The sequence below is a fragment of the Arvicola amphibius genome, chromosome 3, assembly GCF_903992535.2.
Source record: "Arvicola amphibius chromosome 3, mArvAmp1.2, whole genome shotgun sequence".
NCBI classification, from domain to species: domain Eukaryota; kingdom Metazoa; phylum Chordata; class Mammalia; order Rodentia; family Cricetidae; genus Arvicola; species Arvicola amphibius.
The window spans coordinates 79,074,021-79,081,757 of record NC_052049.1 but is presented as its reverse complement, the minus strand read 5'-3'; the positions used below and the strand labels follow the sequence as shown (position 1 = coordinate 79,081,757).

General features: G+C 41.3%; 1 pseudogene; it reads left to right on the top strand.

The window, feature by feature from the left end:
• Positions 1–311: 311 nt before the first annotated feature.
• LOC119810843 lies at positions 312–1,109 on the top strand (annotated as a pseudogene).
• The last annotated feature ends 6,628 nt before the right edge of the window (positions 1,110–7,737 follow it).

Genomic DNA, 7,737 nt, shown 5'->3' with positions numbered 1-7,737 from the left:
AGCATACTCTGAGTTCATGTGGCAGCCAAAACTGTACAACCAGTGTGCGGGACACATCTCCAAAACCTGCCACTTCTCTACATGCATTAGTGTGTGTATCCATGTGCCTGGTCCCCGCTCTCTTCTACCCTTCCTGATTTTCCTACATCCTCTTCACCTTCCATTTTCAATCCTCCCTTTAGGCTTCCACTTTATTGTCACAAAAGCTTGGACTTTCACTAAGATAAAAAAGACAGCATCAGAGGCCGCGGGGCTGCGGAGCGGCTGTGGACGGAGTTCCTTGGCGTTGGCAGAGCCGTCCTTTCCCGGTCATGGGGCTGCTGGAGCTCTGTGAACAGGTGTGGCACCGCCGACCTCTACCCGGTGTTGGGCGTGTGGTGTGAGGCTTCCGACGGCGAGGTCCGACGCCGCTACCACAAGGTATCCCTGCAAGTGCACCCCGACCGCGTAGACAAGGATCAGAAAGAGGACGCCACCTGCCGCTTCCAGATCTTGGAAAGAGTCTATGCGATTCTGAGTGACAAGGAGCAGAGAACAGTGTACGATAAACAGGGGACAGTGGACGAGGACTCTGGTGGCCTCAACCAAGACCGGGACTGGGATACGTATTGGAGGTTACTCTTTAAAAAGATATCGCTAGAAGACATTCAAGCTTTTGAAGAGACGTACAAAGGTTCAGAAGAAGCGCTAGCCGATATTAAGCAGGCCTATCTGGACTTCAAGTGCGACATGGCTCAGATCATGGAGTCTGTGCTTTGTGTGCAATACACAGACGAACCCAGGCTAAGGAACATCATTCAACAAGAAATTGATGCTAAAGTGGTCCCATCGTACAATGCCTTCATCAGAGTCTAAACAAAAGATGAATGCAAGGAAAAGGAGGGCTCAGGAAGAGGCTAAAGAGGCAGAGATGACTAGAAAGGAGCTGGGGATGCAGGAAGGAGTGGATAACCTGAAAGCACTCATCCAGAGCAGACAAAAGGATCGGCAAAAGGAAATGGACAATTTTCTGGCTCAGATGGAAGCAAAATACTGCGAACCTTCCAAAGGGAAAAGGACGGCTCCCAAGAAGGGAAAGAAATAATAGAATTTTTCTCTTCATATGTCAGTGGTGCCATGGTAGACAAGGTGAAGGCAGGTGTTAGCCTAACCTTTGAGAGTTTTTTTCTGCTTAAAATGCGTGGATCGCCTAAGCCAGACAGGAGTCATCCCTAGAGTTCACCTGACGCTGTGTGAAGTGTAGAGGTGATGGTGGGGAGGGTGGATTCAACATCTGCCTCCATGGGTTTTCTGCTGATGTGCATGCAGTTAAGAAATATTCTACCCTGGGGGGGGGGCAACTGCAGATGTAATGTAAAGTGAAATTTTAAAAAATGTAAAAAAAAAAAAAAAAAAAGAAATACTCTACCTACAGAGAACACCCTCGGAATACTTGAACAGCAGTTTCAATAATCCTACAGATTCTCTTCCTGTTCTACCATTAGGTTTTTGTCTTCTGTCCTTGTGGTAGGAGAAGTGGGTATTCATATTACTGCAGATTTTTTTGTAAGATTGTATATGGCTAAATAAAAAAAACTTAAAGGATAAAAAAAGACAGCATCATACAACTGTTAGTCTGCATGTCACATTCTTACAACAATTAATTATACGAGGGAATAGACTATGTTTGTCTTACCTTTAGTCAAAGAAGATGTGTGGGCCCTGGGAGATGCTTGGTACTAGATGGACTTAAGTCACTGTGACCAACTTGGAAAACCAGAATTAAAGCACAGATTTCTAAAAAGGCTTCAATTGTGAGGAGAAAGAAAAAAAAACAGGACTGAATAAAGTTGACTCTGACAAATGCTGTGCAAACACCCCAAGTTCTGACTGTCAAGACCCTGCCCTCTCTTTCTTGTTTTTCTCAAAAGCAGAGAGTTTTGCCTTGAAATAAAATGTTTACTTTTTATATAATTTGAAAGGTGATTATTGATCTTCTCAAATTAGGCTATTTGCTACCCTCTCTAAAACATGCTTTAAAAAAATAGCTCAATGTCTATATGTCTTGTCTGCTTAGCAGACAAGTGTGACAGCTCAACTTTTTAAATATTCCCTGAACTTCCTCCTGGGTTTTTCATGTCCCTCTGGCCATAGCAGACTCATTTGTAATGGAGATAGGCCACAAACTCCACAGCTTTGCTAATCCCCTGTAAGAAAGACAACCTAGGGGTATTCAGGTTGATATGTGGGAGTTTCTACAAATTCCATCAATGTTTCCTAGAATTTGCTTAAGGATTCATGAAATACAGAAGTACACTGCAAAGTGTTTGAAGAATTTTTCCCGAAAAACTCACTGTGGAAGGATAAGCTTCCCTGAAGTTTGGGGTGTGAAAGCTTAAAATGCAATAGAAGACAATGGGGAATAAGCAAGAAAGAAAAGGGAACTGAGATAAAATACTAGTCCTTAGAATTTTCTCCAAGCTAGGGGATAATCAGAAAAGAGGTGGAAAGAATGGAAAAGCTGAGAAAAAGGGAGAAAGGCCATGAAATGCTCTATTAGAGCATGGCATGACCAAGGCGGTCATAAATTTACAAGACTGCTGTGACCTGCATAAAACCCACATGGGTCTAGAAATAATAAACAGCCATAAATGGACTAGGTACTCGTTGGACAGCTGGGGACTGTAAAGGGAGAGGAAGTCATTGTCTTCAGTTATGTAGCCATTAATGAGCCCCACAGGCTTCCTTGGGGTAGTTTCGTTCCTATGCCCATGCGAATGATCCTGGTTATACTCAGGGAGTCCAGAAAATAAAATGAGGACTTGTGGTATGAAAGGGGATGGGAGGAAGCATGAAAAGAGAGAATGGAAGGAAGAGTGTGAACAGAATGCACTAAATAAATGTATTAAATTTTTAAATATATTAATTTTTAAAATGATGGCACATTCATTGCTAATGTGCCTCCTACTTGTTTCCTACTATATGTCTGGTGTGATGCTTAAAACTTGGGGAATAGACTGAATAGCAAAACAGGCAGGCCTCTACACTGCTGATAAGTAAGCAATTTGTTCTATTGATAATGGGAAGTGTCTTATAATCAGATTGGTCATGGCTAGTGGGAGAAAGTTATAATCTCCCAACCGCTCCTCTCAAAATCATGTTTCACTGACCCACACTTGGACTGTATAATTTTGGCCTTTGATAGGCATTTTCTCACTGTCCAATGGGGTGCTGTAACTTCGCACATGGTAGCACATGGCTGAGTGGTCTCTATTTAGTCACCTCAGCTGTCCTTCACCTCATGGAGTCAGTAGATCCTGCATCTTACCTTCTGCCAGCACATTCTTCATCTCGAAGCTCCATCACTGCTTGTCAACCAAAGGTTGAAATTCTGAACTAATTAGAGAGAGATGGCCAGCTTTCACCTCTCTGTTTCCTAACTATAGAGTGTGACCAGTCTTCCTGCTATGAGTCCCTCACCATCCTGGACTGTGAGTCAAAACAAACCATTCCTCCCACAAGTTTTTTGTTGGTATTCTTATTGCAGCTACAGAAAAAGTAACTATGTGAATCACGTGACGAAAGGCAATGGCTTCAGTGAGATGACCAGGTATTCTGTGCTGGGAATCATATTTCCCTCTGGTCCTACCACATAATGCTTGTGTTACCACAATGCCCCTCTTATAAACAAGATGATTAGAAAAAATCTTATTTTAAACCACAGTCCACTTTTATGGGTACATAGAGTCAATCCTCCTCTAGCAATCTTGGAACAGCAGAAGCCTCCGTGGCAGTGCTCTACCATTTGTTCTGAATGTCCTCTTCTAAGCAAACCTACAGTGCAGCCCACCTAGAATACTCCATCTTCACTCCATGTGAGCTGCTCAAATGTTCCCCTTTTGGAATTTCTTCCTCTTCCTCAACTGTTTAAAGCCTTCATCTTTGGGAAAAGTCATTGTCCAGCAGATCTGAGAGTCTAGTATTACATCCATCTGGATTTGATGCTTCCCCCACAAGACCTGGAGACATAAAACAGGATACCTGTCACTTTTTTTCCTATGATGTCAGATTTAAATTCTTGTCCTTGTTCATTTCCCCATTATCTATAGTCAGCACCTATGGAGGGGTGGTAAGTTTACTACCCACAATCCTCTATGATGTTGGCATCCTTTCCTAAAAGGTTCCGTCATAAAACCAAAATAGAAGTCTATATTAACCTCAAATATCCAAAGTATCAGACTCTTCTCTGTCACCTTGTAAAGGTCTCAATACTTCAGCTAAGAAGAAGGCAGGGAAACTGAGGTTGCTTTCCACAGCTCCTGTTCTGAGCCTCAGTTCAGTTTATTCCATTCTTGTGGCAGAATAGATCAGATGCAGAGAAAATAACTCTGAAAAACTAAATTCTCAACTGGCTAAAGTACAAACAGAGGCCCAACTTGTTCATTTTCAGTGAAAAATAGAACCATTATGTGCATCTGAAATGTATCTGTCAGCCTGACAAAATATGCTCTCAACATAGGCAGATCTATTTGGAAAGCCAAATTATGGGCACACAACTGCTTGGTGAGTATAGAATCAGTGCCAAGTGAAACTAGCTAAGCCAGGCCAGTATTTATGGACAGATACACACTACTAGATTCTTCTCAAATTACAGATTTATCCACTGCATGAGGGAATAAATCGAATTCCTGGTGTAGGACAAACTTCCCCAGAAAACACATTGCTATTGTTTATGGTCCATCTCTGCCCATCCATCTATGTGTTCATAGACTCTTCTCCTTTACTGAAGCTTTGGCTATTAGTCCCAGAACCTAAATGCATTAGAGGGATTGTCTTATATGTTAGCTTTCAAGTTCCTTTTGCCTTCACTAATCCATCTCCATTTAATTCTTATCAGAGCCATAAGAGACTTGGAGAGTTGACAGAATTGTACCACAACTTGAAAAAGTGCAGTTATTTTAAAGATTGTATATGAATGTACCCACTACCAAAATCTCAGCTATGCCCTTCCTTCATGATGACTGTGTCCTACAGGAAGTTCATGGTTTGTTATCTCTAGATCCCAGAAGACAAGGAGGAGAAAGAAGAGAGATGACCCCAGAAAGAACAGATGAAGGAGGTATTTAAGCCCTCAGAGACCTAGACAGCTGCCCATAGAATCTCCAGAGAAGGAGCCCACAAAGAACATTATTCTAATTATGCACGTCTCATGTTATCTAGTAACCAAAGTAGGAGAATTGAAAAACTGAATAAGTGAAATAAAATAAATGAAAACAAAAAGGAAATGCAAAAGTCACCGTCAACAAAAACTACTCCCCCAAAGCATACATGATACATGAAGATACTTTGATCTCAGTAAACAGCCAGGTATCCATGATGACCTTAACTCTCAAAAATGATCTTCTCAAGGCTGAGGACCAGTTACCACTGATATCTCTATCTCTCATCAAATAGTGAAGGTCTTATCACTAGGCCAACCCAAGAAAATAGGCCTAAACTCCCAAAACATCCACCTTGATATATTCCCTCTCCTCCATTCATTTTTTATGTCTATGTGTGTATGTTTCTGTATGTTCAAAAACACATGTATGTATGGGTGTACATATATGTGTATGTGGGGAATTATGGTAAGCTTCAGGTGCTCTATCTCAGGCACTAGATTAACTTGTGTTTTAGGCAAAGTCTTTCAATGGCCTAGAGCTCACCAAGTTAGGGAGGCTGAGTGGTCAACAAGCCCCAGCTATGACTCTGTCTCTGCCTAGTGCTCGTGTCAAAAGCATATGATAGATATCACATTCAGCTTTTTATGTGGGTTCTGGGATTAAACTCAGGTCCTCATCCTGGAACAGCCAACACTTTGTCAAATGAGCTAATTCTATAACCCTTGCCTTATTCATTTTCTTCATAGCACACACTGCAACTTGGAAACAATATTATTTTTCTTGCCTACTTATAGTCTTTCTTCTGTACTAGCTTGAGAGCTTAAGAGTAATTATTCATAATTATCTAACACACAGGACAGTATGTGACAAAAATACAGACTCCATGGATCCTAGCTAAGTGAAGGATGCTGACAAGTTGATCTCACAGTAAAAATGTTAGAAGTTGACAATAGTTTCAGCCCTTAATTCAAAATAGGAGCTTATCTTCAAACACCAAGTGTGGGGTTGGCAATTATACCCAGTGCAGCTTGGGGTATCGCCTGTTCCCCAGTGCTCGAATGATAATTGGGCTATGGAAGTAGTTAAAAGGACCGGGCAGGGATTGGTGATTAGAAACGAAATCAGAAAAACTTGACAGCGAAAGAGCTGCTGCAGTAATCCTCTTTCCTCCCGTCTTTATCTCAGGGTGCTGAAGGTTTCCATATGTATCACACTTTCAGTTGTTAGTTCTCAAATGCATAATTTATCCAGCTTCAAAAGAATAATTGGCAACCTATGAATATGCATGTCGGTATTTAGGATGCTGCATCCACCAGGAAGATATTGCCTTTCCCATTGGACTTTAGCTGTACACCTTTGCACCTCAGCATAATGAGTCTGCATGGATGCATGTCAAACAAAAGGCTCTACCACTCTTTATTAGTTTTCCTTTCATAGTCTTTTGTGCCAGGAACAAAGGCCATTTTCTTCAAAGGTTGTTTTTATAGAATGTTTTCTCTGGGTGATACAAAAGAAGCAGCATTTGTTTCTAAATAGAACTGCAGATATGAGGTTCAATCTTCTGGGGCATCACTGTCAACAATAAACAGTGTCTAGAATGTGAGCCATTTTAGTCCTCAATTCTGTTTGTTCTTCAAATTTGATCTGTCAAAGATTCTCAAATTTTCAGCCCTATAAATGAAAACCAGCACTCCTTCATTGGCATGTCTCACGAGACTTCCCTGCAAAAAATCCTTTTGCCAAAATCATTACCTCCGCTTATAAGAGTGCTTACAGATATTTACTGCTATAATTCCAACTCTCAATAGACACAAGCTGTACCTCCTCTCAACTACTGATTCATGTTTGCAGTGCTGGAGATCGTACCCATGGCATTGTGCATACTTGGAAAGCATCCTAGCACTAAAGCTCATCCTCAGGCTGGTTACAGTTAGTGTCAACTGAGCATTTACCTACCTTATGTACATGATTGTATTTATCCTTACAAAAATCTTGTGGAAACTATCCAGGGTGAAACTCAGCAAAAAAAATATTCATTGAGAGGATGCTAGAGGGCTTAGTGTCTTGTGGGGAGAGTAGGAACAAATAAGATCTGAAATGAAGCAGAAGCTAAGATCTGGACAAAGAGGAATCCGATGCTACAGAGATAGTGTGCTCAGAGATGTTCCATTGAGAGAAGACACTGTTCATACAACCTTGCTTCCATCTGTGTACTCAGGGACATTTTAAGCATTTTACATGATACATAAGTGTACATCACAGTGTACTGCAATGCCCACCGTCAATGTCTATAGCTATTTCTCGCCAAACTTGAAGGCTCCCTGTAGGCAGACTATGTGCACTATTGGATACCTAAAGGCAAATATAGCGACAGGCAGGAAAGATCGATGGACACCACTGTGATTCCTGTTTCAAATGAGGAAACTGAGGGAAGAGAAATCTAATTAATTCTCAGAGTCACAGTTGACAGGGTGAGAAATTAAAGCTGTTGAGTCAACTTTAGAACTTCTGCTTCTAATGATTATACTACAGATTCAAGCTACATTCAGAAGTGTTGTTGTGGTTGTGGAAATTTTGAATGATCCCATCTAATTTG